We start from the raw sequence: 22,717 nt of genomic DNA, 5'->3' as shown, positions 1-22,717 counted from the left end.
AGTATATAAGGTATATATATGTTTGATAATCAATATCAACTAAAATGTGTAATGTTCAATCGGCAGAATCATTGCCCAGCAGATGATTATTTCAAAGTTGACATTAGAATGTATTTACAGAATGGTTACGGTAATTTTAAAAAAATATAGCAATTCTATCTTGTATAATAATATTCAAAAGTCATGAAATCCTTTCTAGCAGTTATCTTTCTAGGGGGAATATGGAAAAGTGCTGCCTACATAAGGCAAGTACTTGCTGTTTCTAGGAGCGTGTACCCCACGCCCCAGTAGCCGCGGCCGATAATTTGCATAAGTAAAAGATAGGTTTTTCCCTGCAGTCAGATCGTAGCAACCTACCAAAGGATCTCTGTTGGTAAGTTTCCTTTAACTGCACAGCAGCCTCCCCCCCAGTATATCAGGTAGCCTAGCACACTGCCCCCAGAATATAGGCTAGCCCAGCACAATGCCCCAAGTATATAGATATGTCCAACACATGCCCTTAGTATATAGGGTAGCCAAGCACACTCCCCCCCAATATGTAAGGTATCCAGAACTCTGCCCCCAGTATTTAGGGTATCCAGCAGACTGTCCAAAGTATATAGATATGTCCAGCACATGCCCTCCCAGTATATAGGGTAGCACAGCACACTGCCCCCAGTATAAAGGGTAGCCTCCTTGCAGGATCCCATGTAGTAGTGCGGGTAGAAACAGGTCCATGCACTCAAACACTATAATGTCACCAGGTGTGTGTGGGCAGAGCACATGACACCGCCTCTACCCATGCTACTACAGCGGAAGCTATGGAAAGGGCCGGAGGTAAGATACTAAGTTTATATATTTTTTTAAAATAGCTAACTATAAGGCGATTAGGATTTCTTTAGCACAAAAATTGTGCTGAAAAAATTGGCTTATACTTGAATAAACGGTAAAGCTTTTTTTTAAAAAAAATAAGAGCAATTTTAGAAATAACTTGGTTTGGATGATGTTGGCCAGGATGAAACTCACAACTCTTTATATGTTTAATCTCTCTGCATATAAAGCAATCATTTTTGAAGGGCACATGTACACAAGTAAAATGTGGAAACGTATAAGCCAACATCTGACTGGGTGTGATGGGCAGTATCACGCTTTCTGCACTAGGTTCTATTCATGACCCTTTGTGCTTCAGATCCAGGAGAATTTATGGAATGCTTTTGTGTTTTGAGCTGATAAAATATCAAACAGCCACCGAGCGGTCACATTCACAAGAAGTGTCAGGCTCAGGGCATAGAACATCATGAAATAGATGTTAGCGTGACATAATTTTATGTAAGGAGCTGAGAACAAAACAAGGATATGGAAAATACTTTTAAGAAATCCTCCGTTGTGAGCCTTCCTAATAGAGCTATAAAATAACTTGTTCACATGAAGCATAAACGGGTTTATTTGCATTGGTTTCTCTGCCAAAATTCTGTACATAGACTAAACAATCTGACCCGATCTTCAAAAAGTGAACAAGCCAAGAGGATACTGCTTCCCTATACAAGAGCAGGATGTGATGCTTCACTACCTCTATTACACCTTCCTCGCATAATAATATCGGTATACCCCTAGTCAGAATACCCATGGTCCGTTGTGTCCTGGCTGTATGTCATTGGCGTGTGTGGTCCATAATTTGTGCAACACATGTGGTGCTTGTTCCTGATCGCTTGTGTTTCAGTGTAAGTGCATATGTGATCGGGACAAGCTTCTTCCCTTGCTTTTGGATTGCATTTTTAAATGCATTCCAAGCGCAGTGTGTGAACGCAGCCTCAGCCCTCAGACAGATGACTCACTGTCTAAGGCTACATTCACACAATGTATGCCCACCTTACCTGTAGTACGGGTATGGCTGACATTGGCGCCCGGGAGAGGAGGAGGGGGAGAGTGCTGCTCATCCCCGCCCCTTTCCATAAGAATACACAGCGCACGGCGCTGAATTCCGTAGAAAGATAGGACATGTCCTATCTTTCTACAGGCTACAGATCGGTATGATGCCGCACGTGTACGACAATGTACCACTCCCGTATGGCGCCACAAGGCCATTGAAGTGCATGGGGGACGTATATATGCCATATATACGTCGGTCGTATATACATTTCCCCCATACGTGTGTGTGAATATACCCTAAGGGTTGCTGCTTGTTTATTTCAGTGTGTGATTCAGTTCGCCTACTAAGTTTACCTTTGATTGCTTATTCCCTTGGGTCTATTCTTGTTCATGTTTTTTTTTTATGATTGACCTTGGCTTTGTCTCCCCCTGACCTTGGCCTCTCTTTACAGGAAGTGTAATCTTGATAACTAGATAATGACTCATGGGGATTTCTGGCAGTGAAGTCCAGGGAATAGTTTAGTCTCTGCACCTTGGTTTGGTCACTGGCCTTTGAATATAGGCTTAAAAGATCCATGTTTTACCTTCTTTACAGCATCTCCATGCATAACCCTACAATCATATATAAAATGCTTTTTAGAGGTCATCAAATAGAGGCTCCATAGCATATTTCACCAATATACGCCTGTGCTGTGTAATACAACTATTATGTGCTTACTATGACAATGTAATGCATAGGACCACACAGGATTTCCAGTCCCCACTCTCCCTAGTGGGGATTATTCAGGAGTGCGCTGTGCACTGGGCCAAATGCTGCTTTGTTATACGCAAAGCCTCACATTTTACTGGTTTGGAAGAAAACACTATACAGAGAAATGACAACATGTTTATTCTGAGGCTCTTTAAAGCAGAACGCTACTGAAAGTATAATACACACAGTATACATCACTGTCAGCATTTCACCATCATTCTCCATATTAGCGCTTCAGACAAGGAACCAGAGCTATAATCCTCCCCGAAAAACCTAGCGTAAAAATATCATTCAACATGTAAAAATGAATTAAAGGACTACTTAAAGGGGTTGAAAACGTGTGAGAAAAATCCCAAAATTTTTTTAGCCTTCATTCAGTCCCTGCTAAAATCATGGCAATTGCAATAGTGCACAAAAGACATTGTCAGAACAACGCGATTCGACTCAGAAGTCTTTGTCAAGGTCTTAGAGGGGTTATCATAATTGAATAAATAAGTGTAAAAGGTTTTCAAATACATCTGTGGTGCAGCTGTGATTCAGTTTCTTTCCTGACAAACAGGGCAAGGAGCCATTTCCATTGGCTGCTTTGATATTATCACAGGATCCCTAACAGTGAGCTAGCATTGCTCGATTTAAGAAATAATATATAGGATATAGATTTCCATATTAGATATTTGGCTAGTCCCATTTCCTGCAATCTCAGTCGTATTTTCTTTATGTAGTGGCCAAACCAGCTTACTGCGGCTGTGCTCTCATTCATTTCAATGGAAGCTGAACTGCACTTACCATTTCGGCAACCAGAGGGACAACGGGGCCGTCTGCATCCAACTCCTTTCTCTGTGTTAGGTCTGGAGCCAGAGGTAAATCCCCCACCAATCTGATATTAGTGACCTACACCATGCATAGGTCATCAATATGAAAGAATTGGAAAAACTATTTAAAGTTAGTTATTACTTCTGATGCTAAAGATAGTTTTGCAGAGGACAATCAGTTGGCCTTATCCACATTATATATGACTTTCTATAGTTTCTACCTTCCCAGTGAAGTGACAACAGAGATTGCAAAGACTGAGCTGAAATTAAAATAGACGTCTGGATCAATGATGTCAATGCCAACATGCACTGTGAGAGGTGGAGCTGCTCTGACATCAAGATTGATGAACTTGTATAGGGCCCCTCCAAGGGTCCTGTACAGAGTCTCATTTCGCCTGCCTGGCTTCCCTAACCTTTGCTGATGGCTTTCTGATCAGTGCTGAACACAATAAGATCATATAATCTTACATATCACAAAGTATTCCCATAAAATGGGAATACAGTATAAAGCTCAAAGGACATGAGACAGGGATGATTTATGATGAGGGAAACCCTGGGAGGATCACATCTCTGCTAACCAGCCGGCATACAACATATGACCTTATAAAACGTGACACCAAAACAACCAAGATCCTAATCATTTGTTATATTGAATTGAGGGGCACATATTTTATTAAACCAATTCATAATTTAATGCCTCACTATATTATTTAGATGAGGAGAGACTTTATAAGGACGGAAAGATATTGATTTTCATTTACAAAGTAGGGTAGATCGATAAATATAGTCTATATGGATGTGAAAATATTTAGTTATTTAGAGTCTCCTATATAGTTGGTGTCACAATATGCAGAGTTCATACTGTTTCGTAGACTGTAAAAGTTTTCCCAGTATCAAAATTTAGGAAATCATATCTGTGGAGTTCTACTCTTGGAACTCAAAAGATTGAAAGCATGTCCCCTTCACTTATAGGATGAAGCTTTCAGATAGATGGAGCAATGTAAGCATTAAAGAGGCAGCACCGTCAAGAGGGGCTTGTTAAAAGGGTCAAGCGAGGTAGGTGACCACCGAGGGAGCCTCTTCTGCTCTGCTTTGGGGGAATGGCAATTTCCATTTTTAGTTCTCATGAACACCAATCTTTTGTCAGTGTGTATAAATTCAATGGATAGCCGTGCGCCCATTGCGATGTGTGGGGCACATATAGCGTCCGAATATACATCCGCCGAATATACGCCCCCCATACGTTCGCGTTAATTTAGCCTTAGAGTATATTATCATTACTGTATGCATACAGCCATGCGCTGGAGAGAGGAGGCCGAATATCGGTCCCCATTACGTTTGTGTGAATGATCCCTTACCTTGAGGCACCAGTGTCATTAGTTCCAGTAGTAAAAATGCCTTGTCCCGGCCCTGCCTGTGTAGAGGATTAGCAGGTATGCTGTCTGTCAGACCTCGTATGTCCGATATTGATAGTTTACACCAAAAGATATTCTGATCCTTAATACAAGTTAATATGCAGCTGTAACATAAAGCCACTTGTCATTTAATCACATAGAATATAAGATGACATACTAGAATACTTCTACGCAATAGAAAAACACATTATCCATATTGGCAATACTTCTAAAATAAAACTAATGTCGGATCCACAGGTTCATTCCAGCCATAATTTAATATCTTGATTCAAGATTTGACCTCACATAAGCAAATGTGCCCATCCTCCACTGAAATGTATGTATACAATATCTAACCTCAGGTATGGGCCAACTAACCCACAAGAAAAAGCAAAATAATAAAATGTTACTTAAAAGCATCCCTCACACTAAATCAGGTAAAGATGATGGGAAGAAGAGTAGGGGGTAAAGCAGACGTGACCTCCTTAGCACCATAAATAGCTGCCTTAAAAGAGAATACAATGAATATTTTCATTCCAAGAGTACACGTGGGAACAGACATCTCACCACCAACTTATTTCACAGGTCCAAGGGTTATAGGATTCAGCAAATTATATAATTCATGAAAGAAACTATATAGGAACCAATACAGATTTTCTATATGGTATTCTGCTATGTCTGCAGTGGTATCTATGAAGAATGAGATCCATGAAATCTTAGATTCCTGCTGGCACCTAATGTTATGTCACAGATTCATGATCTTCCCTTCCTCCATCCTGCTACATTCCTGACCTGTCTCCTGACTTACCAGTTTTCCAGTCCTGCTATGAGGCAGTGAGGTAATGCTTCATGAAATAGCTGTACACACAAGTCATGTCTGACTGTGACATTATGGAATAAAATAGTAAGCGGCAAAGGGAACATTGTAAAAATGCCTCCGTACACAGCGTCACATATGTATGTGATATCCATACCGCTATATGTGTGTTTTCTACATACTACTATGCACGCAATGTCATTGTGGATGTATGCCATTACTCTACTGTCTGCTAAACTCCCAAAAATTTCCTGTTGGAATCCAATATTGTGTCCAAAATGGAAAGAGAAGCTCACTTTGCCACGTTGTATGAAAATCTGGGTCACAGTGACAAATATGTGAAATACTTTTCAAGAGTATTGCCCTCAAAATAAAATTATATAATAAAAAAACACTAAATGTGATTTTTTTACATTTCTATTTATTGCTGTTTGGTTATAGTTTTGTATACTATTTACTATGTATATATGTTTCCATATGTTTCTGTGTATCTAGTATTTTATTCATGTGACTACTGTAGCCTGCAGCCTCAATGGCCTCATCAAGTACATGTCAATATCCTCAGAGAGGCCAATGTTTGGCTGCAGTCGTTACAATATGTTTGGAAATGTATGAAGGTATGATATGGAATTTCTATTAATTTTTTAATTTAATACCATTCCATGTTTGTTGCTAGACAAAATACCCATTAAAGAGGTTGTCCAGCGGGTGAAAAATATGGCTACTTTGTTTAAAAAAAAAAAAAAACAGCGCCACACTTCCGATATTACAGGTCAGTTGTAGAAATGAATAGAGCTTAGTTGCAGTACCACGCTATGCCCATGGTGAGGTGTAAAGAAGCCATGCTTTCCTTTAGGTATGTGACAACCTCTGGGTGTTGTTATACCACTTCTTCTTCACCCAGCTTTCTCCTCCTGTCAGGACCTCAGTCTGTGAAACAGATGGACATACAACAACTCTCCCTCCAACAGACTGGACTGTCAAGAGGTCACGTACCTACACAGTCTGACCTTGGAAATCACTGACCAGACTGTGTACATGCCCCACTGACAACATAATGGATTACGACTGCCGTGGGTCATGGGCTGTATATATTTTTGCCCGTACAAGTCTGGAATCACCTCCTACATATCATACTAGAGTCCCGTCTCTTGGGGAATAGAGGATGCTTCCATTCTGTCTGCTTCCAATCTGTAGTTTCAGGACCTTTGCAGGACCTTCAAAGGTCCTGAAATGTCTCTAGTGCAAGTGTGTATTGAGAGCAGGAACAGGATGTATGAGGATTCCATGGGTTAGGGCCCTTCTCAGTATAAAATTTGGTGGGCGGTTTGGGTGGCCATGGCATTATAATCCACTACTGTTCTACAATTATCTGAAGAATGGCACAATATTGCAAGAAATTGTCCCAAAATTAATGAGTTGCTTAGTTAAACAGACATATCAGGGAAGCTGACCAGTCCTTTTAAATGGGAGATAGAGACAACTTCTCGAGCTTTAAGGAATAAATATGGAAAAAAATGCAGATAAATTTTACATATAGGGACCACTTGGTGAGCTGTATCTGCAGGTAATGTATTTACTTCAGAAGAGAATATTATTAAAAACTAATATTATTCTTTTACATGCTGTTGGGAACCAGGCTATTTAGCCCTAATTGATTTAGGGTCTAGTCTGGGCAGGACGTGAAGATCTTACACCCATTAGAAGGTCATGAGGTGACAGCTATTGTCCAGCAATACTCCTGGAGTTACTATAAAAGGCTAAAAGGCTTATTATTTATGACCCCCACCCTGGCTATTAGTCACCTCCAGCAATAGCCTACCCAAAGACTCCAAACCTGAGCACAAAGGGATGTTAACATTCAATACCACCTTGTTTCAGTCCAGTCCCATCAATAGTAGTAACCACCAGCTCTATTTACAGCCAATAACCAGAAAACAACAAAGCATAATAATAGTAATATAATAATAAAGCAGCAAAGCAGACATTCCTGTACAAGTTACTGTAATGATACCCTTACTTTTCACTGGTGCAAAGCTTTGTTACACACATTGGATGACATGTTCCGTAGATCTAGAAGGGTCTGCGAGGATTCCAAGTATAGAACTTAAATAACTTTGTACAGGACTGCTCACGTTTCCCAATATACACCCTGTAAAACAGTGGTGATGGCTGATCTCAGACACTGTGTCTGCTGGGGGAGGGGGTGTTGGTTTACATACACGGGATACCTCTATTTCCCTCTAACCCCGCTGAATAACCTAGGTATAGTTTTGAAGTTGGATACATATCCACAGGCATCTTTCTGCCATCTTTGAACTAGTTCAATAATAAAATGTAATACGTAATGCCATACAATTACTCCTATTGTTCCATATGACTACGTATGTTTTTACTCTGTAACATCCTTATTTTAATTGTATATGTCCCCTAGGATTTGTAAAACGCTGTGGACTATGATGGCACTATATAAATAAAGATTACTATATATACTCGAGTATAAGCCTAGTTTTTCAGCACCAAAAAATGTGCTGAAAACCCAAACTCTGCTTATACTCGAGTAAAAAATATATATCAAAACTCACCTTTCTGGCTTCCCCCGCTGCTGGCTATATACTGGGGCAGGGAGCTGGCTATATACTGGGGCAGGGGGTTGGCTATATAGTGGGGGATATGGGCTGGCAGGCTATATACTGGGGGGCAGCTGCTGCCTATATACTATGGGGCAGGGTCGGGCAGGCTATATACTGGGGGCTGTGACCAATGCATTTCCCACCCTCGGCTTATACTCGAGTCAATAGGTGTTCCCAGGTTTTTGTGGTAAAATTAGGGGCCTCGGCTTATACTTGGGTCGGCTTATACTCGAGTCTATACAGTACTATTATTATTACCAATCATTATGCTGTAAAGGGATCAGAGTAATGTAAATCAGATAGAATAGTTTAATACCCAGACTACAGCGAAACGTCAGCGAATTAAATCTGTGAAGATTCACTCATCTCTAGTAATCGAGGGCGATACCAAGACTTTTGCATTGGTGTAAATATCTATTGCATAGCCGGGACAAATGTTGATGACAGACCGACAAAATTAAGTTGAGACGGTCTATTAACTCATTGGTGCGCAATTATTATTTATGTTACATGGTCCATTTTTTTGGCACACAACTTCTGTGTTTTTTTAGGCTGTGATTTTAGATTGTGTCACGAAGGGTTTAGTAATTTAGCGAAGGCAGAAAGTGTCTGCAATGACTATCCAAATTCATGAAGATGTTATAGGACTTGCTATTTGTGGGTGTAATAGTGCGACACAAATTGCACCAAAACAGTTGTCGCTAAACTAGAAGTGCAGGAAAAGTGTTGTGGAGAAAAAGCTGAGCCCAAATTGAGAGACTAATTTATTAAAAGTTCTGGGCGTCAGAAAAAGAGGAAATTTGTTGTGGCAACGCATAATAAAGAGCTTGCAGGAGGCGTACTAGATAGAAAATGGCAGCCTATACCAGAAAACTGGTGCAAACAGCATAATAAATGTGTTCTCATCCCTTTACATTTTTCAATCTTTGTTTCATTGCAGCCAATTGTTAAGATCAAAAAAGTTTTTCTAATTTAAAGAAAAAACTGAAATATCACATGGACATAAGTATTTAGACCCTTTGCTCAGTATTGATATTAGCAGCTTTGGAGCCAGTACAGCCAGGAGTCTTCTTGGGAATGATGCTACAAGTTTTTCACACCTGGATTTGGGGATCCTCTGCCTCTTCCTTGCAGATCCTCAGCAGTTCCCTCAGGTTGGATGTTAAATGTTGGTGAAAGCCATTTTCAAGTCTCTCCAGAGATGTGCAATTGGGTTTAGGTCAGGGCTCTGGCTGGGCCTGGCTGCATTCGTCTTACCTTCAGTTGCAACCAGTCATCCTGTCTCCACCATGTGTCACTGTTGGGATTGTATTTGGCAGGTAATGAGCAGTGCCTGGTTTTCTCCACACATACCACTGTATGCGGGTTTCATATGTCTTGCACTAAAGAGAGGCTTCTGTTGGCGCACTCTGCCATAAAGCCCCTTTGCAATTGACTTTGTGACTCTATATCTTTCTCACCAAGGCTATTATCTCACGATTGCTTAGTTTGGCTGGGAGGCCAGGTCTAGGAAGAGTTGTGGTCATTCCAAACTCCTTCCATTTAAGAATTATGGAGGCCACTGTGCTCTTAAAAACCTTGAGTGCTACATTAATTATTTTGTAATCTTGGCCAGATCTGTGCCTTGCCACAATTCTATCTCTGAGCTCATTGGGCAGTTCCTTAGACCTCATGATTCTCCTGTGCTGTGACGTGCATTGTGAGCTGTGAGCTCTTATATAGATGGGTGTCTGCCTTTCCTAATCAAGTCCAATCAACTTAATTAAACACGGCTCGACTCCAATGAAGGAGTAGAACCATCTCAAGGAGGATCAGAAGGAAACAGCAGAGGGTCTAAATACTTATGACCATATGATATTTCAGTTATTCTTGTTTAATAAATTAGCAAAAATATCTACATTTCAATTTTTTTTCGGTCAAGATTGGATGCAGAGTGCACATTAAAGAGCAAGAAAATAACTTTTTTGATCTTACCAATTGGATGCAATGAAACAAAGAGAAAAACTTAAAAGGGTCTGCATACATTCCGTACCCGCTGTATATAAGTCTGATCACTAAAAGATGGACACAGAATACAGCGGTGTCCTGTCTTACTGACAACAAAATGATAAGGTTACCTTAAAAATACCCAAAATTAATATCAAGCACATGGTTACAGGTTATATCTAAGGTATAACTATAATTTTCCTTCTTTTCTATTTATTTTGAGCCGACTCGAAACATCGAAACAGTAAATCATTGCAAGCAGTTTATGACTGTAACATCCCTTTTACAACAGGGGATATGAATGTGGACTTTGCTGTCTTTTCTGTGCTGTAGTCCCTGGGAGACAGAAACGCCTGCCCACTAGACAAGTGTCATCAGTAAATGGGTATAGCGCTTACACTACCTCCCGGAGCCACAGGCCTCACATATTGTATGCATGTAGCATCTGTCAGCATAGCATGGGCTTTCCCGTTGGGCAATCTCACCATATCTACTCATACATGATAACCTGTTACATGGCCTCATCTGTTTCACAGCCCTACGAACGTATATAAAACATCAGATACAGAAAGCATCTGCAGTATGACAGAAAGCAGATATATAGGTTAAACCATATATACACGTATAGAAATTCCTAGTCGAGGTGATCCCTTACGTTGTATTTAATCCCCACCCTCCTTTTTCATTCGGGATTTATTTTATACCACTACGACATCACCTCTCCTTAGGTGTCACCCATCAAGGACATCTTCTGCATACATATCTATGTAACACCTTCATATTTAGGCGCGATCTGATTGTAATTAGACCTGCGATGCAAGGGTTAACCTTGCCTTTTACTTCTCTACACGAAAGGTGCTCACAAGACAGATGCCGGTCTGGATATTTATCTGCATAAGAGACTGTGTACTCCTTTCATGCTCCCAGCCCCGAGGCCATACATTCCTGCCATTTGAAGATTCAGCTACTTCCAAAGCCCAGACAGGGAGAGTGCGGCGGCATAGCACGGATCTGTATCACTCTCTGTATCATGTCGGTATACAGCAAGTCTTAAACGTCTGGTTCCCTGGATTTGGTTAGGGTATTACAGGATAAACACAAACACAATTTTGTATCTATAAAAATGTACCCATCACATTGCTGTATATCTGTACATGTATAGTTAAGCCATACTATAAAAAGTTGACAACAAGACAATGTACACAAAGTGGCAACACAATAAAGCAGATTAAGATTCCGCCGTAATAAAGCAAATAGCAAAGGTCACAAAAAAAAGCAGATTTTGATGTGATATGGAGTACAGCTTACCCACAGCTCTTGCTACTGCATGCCACAACCTGACAAATCCAGACACATACAATGTCCTCCTGTCCATTCAATGGTCCCAGTCTCCTGCATCTGCAGTACAGGAGCAGCCGCTCACTTACTTTGTATGACTGAGGGCGCTGTCACTGCTCCATCCACACTGCTGCTCGCCTCTTGTCACTCTCCCCCACACATACACGAGAAGCACCAGCCTCAGCAGCCGGAAGCTAATTCCAGCTCACAGCTCTCAACTCAGGAAATAATTCCCAGCCCCTCCTTCCCCCTTCCCTATTTCTTCTTTGGAATGAAGAGAACCTGAACGGTGTGGAAAGGCTGTTGGCGCCCCCTGCTGTACACTGGACATATATATCATGCATGAATGGCTCTCATGACATAATATTGACGGTTATACTACTGGAATATTTCTTATACAATGGGACTATTTATTATATCACTGGACTCACTACTTATTACAGCGGACATTAACGGGAACAAGTTGTCGTGGAAATGCAATGATCTGCGAGAAGGATGTTATAGAGCGGTACATTTTATATAAATATCTGCTCATTCTGAGCTTAAAGACAGTCCTAATTAATAATTGACAGCTTTCCATACATGAGGATGTGCTCTGGGAAAGTTGTCAATCCCTAGGGAAGGACCCCCCACTGGATTCTGTGACCAAGAATATAAATAAATTACAAGTTATGCTAAATCTTTTCAATCACAACTATATATAAATTTACTCAGCTCCAGTTGCTCTATAACATACTGCCTGTTGATAGATCACTATGTACAATCTGCTCAGCTCCTCAACTACTCAACTACTGTTTAGCCCTCTGTTGGGGTCATGACTGCTATATCATCAAAGGGCACTCCACTTTTATCTACGGTGACAATTTTTCATCTATCAGGGAAAAAAAAAAAAAAAGGACGGCAAACATATTTTAACCCAGACCACTAAAAACTGTAATCCCATTATTGCAGATGCTAAACATTTTTCCCTTTCTTTTATAGAGAACATAAGAAGGACTAAAGACCCTGAAGTGTGAACAAAGCCTTAGCCCTGGGGAGTGAAAAGGACTAGGATGTATTAGGGTGCTGCCAATTTTATAAAGCAGCTTTTGGCCACGGTCACACATACCGCTAGGCGTCCGTTCATAACCCGACGATAGCGCACAGGGGGCGGTCCTCGGCCCGAACACACATGCATTTCCAAGGAAAACGCATGTGCGTTCGGCCGAGGACCTCCCCCTGTGCGCTAGTGTCGCGTTATGAACTGATGCCTAGCGGTATGTGTGACCGCGGCCATTGCCCTTTAATAAATGTCACGTTTTTGGATGCGTTTTCATTGCATTCCATAGGCTTCAACCTTGATTACATGTTGAAGTAACATTGGGTTTTAGCAAATGGAATGGAAACGCAATCTTACTTCAACATGTGATCAAGGTTGAAGCCCTTGGAATGTGTCAAAAACACATAAAAAATGTGTCAAAACGCCTCATGTGAATGCACTCTCTGGGATTTTTCTTTCAAAAAGTCACAAAAAAAAAGGTGCAAAATGCAGCAAAAGGAGCAGCAAATACGTACACAGGAGTGACTGGAGGGGCTGAAGTGACTATGCAACTTTTTCAAAAAGCCGCAACTCAAGAATCTGGATTAGCACAGCGCTGCACTAGCAGTAGTTCTATGTTTAAGACAGTATAGTGAAGTGGCGGGAATACTATTGTGCGACTTTTGATCAATGAAAAGTCGCAGAAAACATATGCAACTTTTTTGCAGCTTTCATATGCCAAAAAAGCGCAGCAAAACCAATGATAAATCTCCCCCCATAGTTCAGATTTTTTAAATGTGTAAACATCACTTTGAGGGATATGGAAGTAAGGAGTTAACAAGTTCCTAATGAGTGGAGGTGTTCTCCATATATATAACACCTCAGCTTCTTTCCTCCTCTAAGCTCTGAGGCATAACCCATACTGTCTATGTTTAGCGAGTGAAATGTGCTGCTAGCACCACTTGTGAATAATAGAAAGACAAATATATTCCATCACGTGTGATTCTACCCGAGTCACAGTTCTGCAATAGAATATGTAATATGTGTAACGAGAAAACGTTTTCTTTCCACAAATCACAAATTGTTAGGATCACGAGAACAGGGGCCTGAATTTGCCATGTATGAATGAAGCCTAGGTGCGCAAGCACGGCCCACAAAAGTGACTGCAGTGGTGACTGAGCATGCCCACAAACACTCCATCATCATAGGGTACTAAGTGAGTCTACTCTTCTCCTTATAGGACCCTCACAGATCAAACACGTTCCCCCCTCTGAGGATATCTATTGGATCTACAGTAAGGAAGCCTGTTAATAGTTTAACCCCTTCACCACACATGCCCAGTGCAGAAAGGACGTTTATAAACGTCATGAAAGTCACCAACTTCAAACGGCCATATCTCCTGAACCCTAGAAACACAATTCTAGTATCATATCAAACAGGAGAGTTCCCCCTTTGATATAATATATTGTGTATCCACCCTTAACCCCTTAGCGCTCTCTGTGCCATTCAAGTACTCAGTGCAGTACTCCTAGAGCCGCAACCGGGAGTTGGGGATGTCAGCCGTAATCTACCGCTGACATCCCTAGGTAACACCCGCAGTCGGGGTGGGCTCCGATTGCGGGTGTTTAACCCGTTAAATGCCGCGGTCAGAGCGACCGTGGCATTTAAATTACCTTTGGGGGGTCTTTCCCTCCCGGCGCTGGTTTTTTCGGGGGGGAAGGGGGTGCCCACTATCATTGCTATGGCAGCCCTGGGGTCCGATCGGGATCCCAGGGATGCCTGGAGGCAGTGCCATTAAGATGGCGTCAGTTATTCAATATAAAATACACAAATAAATCAATAAAAATGCCCAGAAGCCCCAAAACATACAAAGAGACATGCACAAAAAAGTCTAAATCATAACACAAACCCCACATATAAAATATCACGGCATCTGTTACAACCCGTAGAATAAAACTAAATAAATATTGAACCCATACGATGAACACTGTAACAAAAATAATGTAAAAAAACCCCCCAAAATTATGATTTTTACCTATTTAATCCCACAAAAAATGCAATAAAAAGTGATCAAAAAATCATATGTACTCCAGAATGATACTGGTGCAAAGTAGAATATGTCCCACAAAAAAAAACAAGCCATCAACCAGCTCTGTAGCCAAAAAAGTAAAACTGTTATGCCACTGGGAAGCCGCGATGGAAAAATTATAAATTTTTTCCCACATTAGAGTTTTATTTGGCAAATTTAGTAAAACATAAGAAAAAATATTCATGTATGGTATCCCTGTAATAGTATCGACTTATAGAATATCAAAAATCCAGTACAGAATTGATGCTTTTCTACTTCTGACATTAAAAAAAAAGTTCATAAATTTTCAACAGTAGGGGATACCAACCCCAAAATGGTAACACTGGAAAAAGCATCTCATCCCGCAAAAAAAATGCCATCACAGCTATTGATGGCCTGTTTTTTTGTGGGACATTGTCACGGATGCACCACCGATCATTGTCACTCCGGCTCTTCTAGCCTTAAAGGGCCAGCGTCCTCCTGATTGGCGCGGGCTAATCCGGTTCAGCCCTTATAATCCGGCACCTCCCATCCTTCCTTCCTTCCTTCAAGGAACATCCAGGGTTTCCAGACCTCGCTTTTCAAAGCGGTTCCTGTTGAAGTGAAAGCCATTCCCAGGGTTCCCAGGCGCTCCTATGTGTCTCCAGCTTCTGTGTTTCTTGAGTCTCCAGTGTTTCCAGACGCTCCTGTGTTTTTCCAGCATTTCCAGACACTCCCAGGCTCAGACTGTGTCCTGCACTTCCTTTGCTATCTTGGTTGCCACCGCGGGCCTAGTCGCACCCATGGCACCCCACAACAGCAAGACCGTCCCACTTTGCGGCGGGCTCTGGTGAAGACCAGGTGCCACCTAAACTCCGGTCCCGGGTGTCGAGTAGTACCATCCCCTCCCGCGGTGGTCCAGAGGGTCCACAGACTCTTCCCCAAGCAGACTCTCCTCCCGGTACTCCCTGGTACCCTCCGTGACTGTGACAGTTGTCCCTACAAACTGTGCCAGTAAAGTGACAGACTCCATATTTATACTGCTGCAGGGTACAACATATGTTTTTTTTATAGCATTTTTATGTAGGATGAAATAGGTAAAAATCATCATTTTTGGTTTTTTTTACAGTGTTCATTGCAAAGGTAATAATAATGGTTTTTAATTCAATGGGTCGTTACTGATGCAGGGATATAATACAATACAACTTTATTGATCCCTTTTTGGGAAATTGAGTTGTACACACTGTCCAAGTCGGGACTACATATCAACAGCAACACAATGAACAGCAATCAATAAAGATTAGGAGTTCGGGAGTAAGGGGGGGCTAAAGGGATATTGATGGCATCAATATGGGCTAATGGTGGCAGGTGGCAGTTCTACCCTTGTTGGTTGGATTTGTTGTGCATTTCAATGTATATTGGGACAACAGCGGTACGGCAGTTTATTTGGTGGTATCGCTCGCTGAATGTGCTCAGTTTATTCACTATAAATGTGAACAGTGGGTGTGATTACTTGTGAAAGCGGCAAATTTATTGGAACATCTATCGTGCCAGACCTCCTCAAGTTGAGATAGCAGCGAGCCAATTGTAGCAGCGAGCCAATATTTTTTGCAATTTTGTCATGGGTGCCTCTGCGATCCACATCTCGGATCGCAGGCAAACTGAATCACTTACCTCTCCGCGTTCCTGCTCCCATCCTAGCTGGTTCGCTCTGGCCACTTCCGGGTTCCTTTATAAACCGGCTTCTCCCAGCAACCCCCGCCGGATGTTTGAGCCTATGCCTAAGAGAAAGCTTCCTGTGCGTTAACCTTGTTTTCTGGCCTCCCGTTGTGACCACGGACCTGACCCTGACTTTGCTTCTTAGCTACCAGCCTTGACCTCCTGCTCCGTCCCCAACTTCGAATAATTGCTGCCTGTTCCAGACCACGAGACTGCCTTTCATGGCAGTGGTCCGAATTGTGCCTGACATTAGCTATACACATGTGTAAGACACAGACATCAGCTACACAAGTACCTGACATGTTCTGCTATACACATGTGTGAGACACAGACATCAGTTACACAAGTACCTGACATGTTCTGCTATACACATGTGTGAGACACAGACATCAGCTACACAAATACCTGACATTTTCTGCTATACACATGTGTGAAACATAGACATCAGCTACACAAGTACCTGACATGTTCTGCTATACACATGTGTGAGACACATACATCAGCTACACAAGTACCTGACATGTTCTGCTATACACATGTGTGAGCCACAGACATCAGCTACACAAGTACCTGACATGTTCTGCTATACACATGTGTGAGACACATACATCAGCTACACAAGTACCTGACATGTTCTGCTATACACATGTGTGAGACACATACATCAGCTACACAAGTACCTGACATGTTCTGCTATACACATGTGTGAGACACATACATCAGCTACACAAGCAGGGCCGCCGATAGGGCAGTACAACTGGTACTGCCCTATGGGGCCCGGACTCTAAGACACTAGGGGGGGGGCCCGGCCGGTGGGCCGCAGACTGTGCGGTCTGTGCTGCACAATATGTGTGGGGTGGAGGCGCCGGGGGCCGCTGGTTAACCCCTTCCCGACGCGCGCCGTACTAGTACGGCGCGCGCCGGGTCCCGGTACATGGAGAGGGCTCGCGGGCCGAGCCCTCTCCATAGCCGGTAAGTCTTTGCTGCATATTGCAGCAAAGGCTTACCGGTAACACCCGCGATCGGTGCTAGCACCGATCGCGGGTGCTTTCACGGAGATCGCCGCCGCTGACGTCACGGGGAGCGGTGATCCGTTGCCATGACAGCTTCGGGTCTCACGAAGGCCCGAAGCAGTCTCGTTTTAACCCATTCATTACAATGTGCTATCAGCACATTGTAATGAATGAGGAGTAAAATCCCCATATACTGCCATATTGCAGTATGGCAGCATATGGTAGGATCGATCAGACAACTTAGGGTTAAAAAATAGTAAAAGTAAAAGTAAAAAAAAGTTTAAAAAAAAAAAATTATAATAAAAAAACCTAAAAATTCAAATCACCCCCCTTTCCCTAGAACTGATATTAATATTAATAAACAGTAAAAATCATAAACACATTAGGTATCGCCGCGTCTGAAAATGTCCGATCTATCAAAATATAATTACGGTTTTTCACTGCGTTTAACCTCGTAACGGAAAATAGCGTCCAAAGTCAAAAATGACATTTTTTTGCCATTTTGGAAAATATAAAAAAATTAATAAAAAGTGATCAAAAGGTTGCACAGTCCTAAAAATGATAGCAATGAAAACGACATCAAAAGTCGCAAAAAATGACACCACCCACAGCTCCGTACACCAAAGTATGAAAAAGTTATTGCCGCCAGAAGTTGGCAAAATCAAAAAAAAAATTTTGTACAGGAGGTTTTAATTTTTTTAAATGTATGAAAACATTATAAAACCTATACAAATTTGGTATCCACGTGATCGTACCGACCCAAAGAATAAATTAGACATGTCATTTGTGGCACACAGTGAAAGCTGTAAAATCCAAGCCCACATGAAAGTGTTGCAAATGTGTTTTTTCACCATTTTCACTGCATTTGTAATTTTTTTCCCGCTTCCCAGTACGCGCCATGGAATATTGAATACCGTCACTGCAAAGTGCAATTTGTTACGCAGAAAATAAGCCATAACACAGCTCTTTATGTGGAAAAATAAAAAAGTTATAGATTTTTGAAGGTGGGGAGTGAAAAATGGAAGTGAAAAAACTAAAAAAGGCCAAGTCGTGAAGGGGTTAAGTGCGCAGTGCGCTGCGTACAGTTCTTTCATGCTTACCCTGCCGCCAGCGTCGCGTCGGTCTCTGCGCGCTTCCTCCTGGGCTGGCTGTGTGATCCCGCGAGATCCAGTGCTGGGTCACAGGTCTCGCGGGATCACACACTGTCTGCAGGAGAAGAAGGCGCGCGCAAGAGAACGAGAAGAAGACCGGAGCAGCCTTTTCCTTTTTGTAAATATATTTTGTGGCTGGGGCCAGAAGAGTGTGCCTTGTCGTAGCAACAGGCCTCAAACCCTGTTTGTGAAAGGTCACTGCGGGGGGCAGGAGGCTTGTTCGGTTTTGGGGTGTGTTGGGGCCCAGACACTTTTGCTGTATGGGGCCCCGAATTTCCTGATGGCTGCCCTGTACACAAGTGTCTGATATGTTCTGCTATACACATGTGTGAGCCACAGACATCAGCTACACAAGTGTCTGACATGTTCTGCTATACACATTTGTGATACACAGACATCAGCTACACATGGACCTGACATGTTCTGCTATACAAATGTGTGAGACATAGACATCAGCTACACAAGTACCTGACATGTTCTGCTATACAAATGTGAGAGACACAGACATCAGCTAAACAAGTACCTGACATGTTCTGCTTTACACATGAGTGAGACAGAAACATCAGCTACACAGGTACCTGCCATTTTCTCTCCTCCCATACACATGTGAGAGACACAGACATCAGCTACACAAGTACCTGACATGTTCTGCTATACACATGTGTGAGACATAGACATCAGCTACACAAATACCTGACATGTTCTGCTATACACATGTGTAAGACATAGACATCAGCTACACAAGTACCTGACATGTTCTGCTATACACATGAGAGACACAGACATCAGCTACACAAGTACCTGACATGTTCTGCTATACACATGTGTGAGACACGGACATCAGCTTCACAAGTACCTGACATGTTCTGCTATAACATGTGACAGACACAGACATCAGCTACACAAGTACCTGACATGTTCTGCTATACACATGTCTGCATCCTGGAGCAGTTGTATTTCATATGCACACAGGCTGAAGGGCGCCAGCATCAGGAAGCACATGGAGGAGCCATTACACCATTATAAATCACACCATTATGGCTGTGATGGCTGTGCCTCCCACTCATGAATAAGCTGGACTGCTGAATATGATAATGACTCATTGGACATCTCTGGACATCTCTGGTCATTTGCATACAGCTTTAGTACCTGATTGCTTAAGTTTACAGGCATGTAGAGGGACAATGTAGGGATAGGAGCAATGCTTTCTAATGGCAGTTCATGAAAATATATTTCGTTTTGTGGGTTGATTTGCCTTATGAGTTCTCTTTAAAGTAATGATGGCCACTTGTTTTTCTTTAGTTAGCTGCTTTTTTCTTGCCATAATACAAATTCGAAAAGTCTATTCAGTAGGACTATCAGCTGTGTATCCACCTGACTCCCGCACAACATAACTGATGGTCCCAACCCCATTTATAAGGCAAGAAATCCCACTTATTATCCCACCTGACAGGACACATGTGATGTGAAAACCTTTTCTGGTGACTACCTCTTGAAGCTCTTCAAGAGAATGCCAAGAGCAAAAGCAGTTCAAAGCAGTAATCAAAGCAAAAGCAAATGCACTGCCCCAACAGAGTTCAACAACTTTTTTTGTGCACCTTTAACATGGGGCGTGCAACACAATTCTGTTGGATTTTGCAAGATAAATCTGGTGCATGGTCCGACTAAGCACCGGAAAGCCCAGAAGATGCAATTATGGTGTAGACACTTTTTAAATACCTGTGCAAGCAGTTTGCACCTAAAAATTTCCCATTATTGTTCTTATATTTATTTAAGCGGTTAAGGACCGGGCCCTTTCCTGGTTTTTCATTTCCATTTTTGACTCCCCACCTTCAAAAATCTATAACTTTTTTATTTTTACACATAAAGAGCTGTGTGACGGCTTGTTTTCTGCGTGACAAATTGCACTTCATAGTGATGGTATTGAATATTCCCTGCCGTGTACTGGGAAGCGGGAAAAAAATTCCAAATGCAGTGAAAATGGTGAAAAAACGCATATGCACCATTTTCTTGTGGGCTTGAATATTACGGCTTTCACTGTGCGCCCCAAATGACATGTCTACTTTATTCTCTGGGTCGGTATGGCCAAGGGGTAACCAAATTTGTATAGGTTTTATAATGTTTTCATACATTTACAAAAATTAAAACCTCCTGTACAATTTTTTTTTAATTTTGCCATCTTCTGGCACTAATAACTTTTTTATACTTTCTTGTACGGAGCTGTGGGTGGTGTAATTTTTTGCGAAATTTGATAATATTTTCAATGATATCATTTTTAGGACTGTACAACCTTTTGATCACTTTTAATATATTTTTTTTATATTTTTCAAAATAGCAAAAAAATGGCAAACGCATTGAAAAACCGTTAACATATTTTGATAGATCGGGCATTTTCGGACGCGTCGATACCTAATGTGTTTATGAATTTGACTGTTTATTTATATTTATGTCAGTTCTAGGGAAAGGGGGGTGATTTGAATTTTTAGTTTTTTTTATTATTATTTTTTTTTTTCTTTAGTCCTTAGGGGACTTTAACCCTAGGGCAATAAATGGGGATTTTCCTCCTCATTCATTACATTGTAAAGAAGGGGTTAAAACGAAATAGCCTCGGGTCTTCGGCTTCATGGTTTCAGGAGATTCGCTACAATGAGCCAGTCACATGCAAAAACGCTATATACTGCAATGCAGTAGTATTGCAGTATACGGTAGGAACGATCTGACTATCTAGGGTTAATGTACCCTAGAACAGTGGTGGCGAACCTATGGCACTGGTGCCAGAGGTGGCACTCGGAGCCCTTTCTGTGGGCACTCAGGCCATCGCCCCAATTTCACCAAACAGGACCAAATCCACCAAATCTTCCTGCAGTCCCAAGCAACTTAACAACAGTGCTGCAGAACTGCATTGTCTTTGAAGGTCTTCCTGCTGGACCCACCATTCTTCCTGGACAATAATGGTCTGAATTTGCCCACCTTCTTTAAACTGTATTGGAGGCCTCAGACGGCCAAAACAATTGAATGATGACCTCCGAAATGGGAAATGGCGTCCAAATGTCCAAAACGTGACTTTTACACCATTTTGCATGACATAAAAATGTAATGAAAAGTGATCAAAATGTTGCACAGTCCTCAAAATGGTAGCAATGAAAACGTCGACTCATGTCGCAAAAAATTACACCTCACACAGCTCCGTTCACCAAAGTATGAAAAAGTTATTAGCGTAAGAAGATGACAATTTTTTTTGTCATCTTTTGAAAACGTACCGTACCAAGGAATAATGTGTTATTTGGAGCGCAGAGTGAAAGTCGTAAAAACTGAGCCCACAGGAACGCGACGCACATGCGTTTTTTTTTTCAATTTTTCCACATTTGGAAATTTTTTCCTGCTTCATGGGGCTTTGAAAACCCAAACTCAGGCTTTTGCGGGACCTGCTATGGTTTCAAGTCACTTTGAGAGGCCTAAATAAAAGTAAAACCCCATAAATTACCCCATTATGGAAACTACACCCCATATTGTAGGTAAAACAACTTTCATGAAGTTTGTTAACCCTTTAATTGTTTTACAGGGGATTAAATAAAATCGAATGCAATTTTGAAATGTAAATTCTTTTGGCTAAATGAATGAGTTTTTCAAAAAATGTACAAATTCTCAGTGGATAAAATACCAAAACGCTCCACAAAGTTTGATACCCAATTGCTCCTGAGTGTAACAATACCCCATATGTGTTAGTAAACTGCTGTACGGGCACACGCCAGGGCATTGAAGGGAAGCTGCGCCATTCAGAGCAGATTATGAATTGTCACTTTTTATTGGCCATGCACTCCTTATTTTTTTGGAAATTTGGACATATAAGGGCTTATATTTTGCTACATTAGATGCACTTTACAAATACTTCATTTTAGTGGGTCATTAGCGAATTGATGAGATTTTATTAACTCTTAAATGTATGTAGGAATTATCTTTGTTCTATACATCATTATGATTACAGTGATACGCCATTTATATAGTTTTTTATATATTTTTACAATTTTACTGAAGAAAAACTAATACAGAGAAAAATCTCATTTATTTTCGTATCGTCATCTTTTCAGAGACATAACTTTAATATTTTTTAGTTGACAGAGCTGGTGTAGGGTTTTAATTTTTTGTTTGAGTTGTCCTTTTCAGTGATACCATTTTGCCGCACATAACTT

At 41.5% G+C, this 22,717-nt stretch overlaps 1 protein-coding gene across 12 annotated transcripts in view; it reads right to left on the bottom strand.

Moving 5' to 3' along the window:
• Window positions 1-22,717, bottom strand: part of APBB2 (amyloid beta precursor protein binding family B member 2) — a 214,802-nt gene that overhangs the window by 181,455 nt on the left and 10,630 nt on the right. For 7 of the 12 annotated variants that reach the window (XR_011849821.1, XR_011849822.1, XR_011849823.1 and 4 more), the window contains exon 1: window positions 11,669-11,812. The exons of 2 other annotated variants lie outside the window; for them this stretch is intronic. The gene's annotated coding sequence lies outside the window, so the exon portion shown is untranslated. Of the gene's footprint in view, window positions 1-11,549; window positions 11,815-22,717 lie in introns of those variants that run through there. 3 more of the 12 variants (XM_072125124.1, XM_072125144.1, XM_072125090.1) reach the window with 2 other exon arrangements.

Source organism: Engystomops pustulosus, chromosome 1 (genome assembly GCF_040894005.1).
Source record: "Engystomops pustulosus chromosome 1, aEngPut4.maternal, whole genome shotgun sequence".
Lineage (NCBI taxonomy): Eukaryota > Metazoa > Chordata > Amphibia > Anura > Leptodactylidae > Engystomops > Engystomops pustulosus.
Note: the sequence above shows the minus strand (reverse complement) of the source record. Positions and strands in the feature narration are given on the sequence as shown.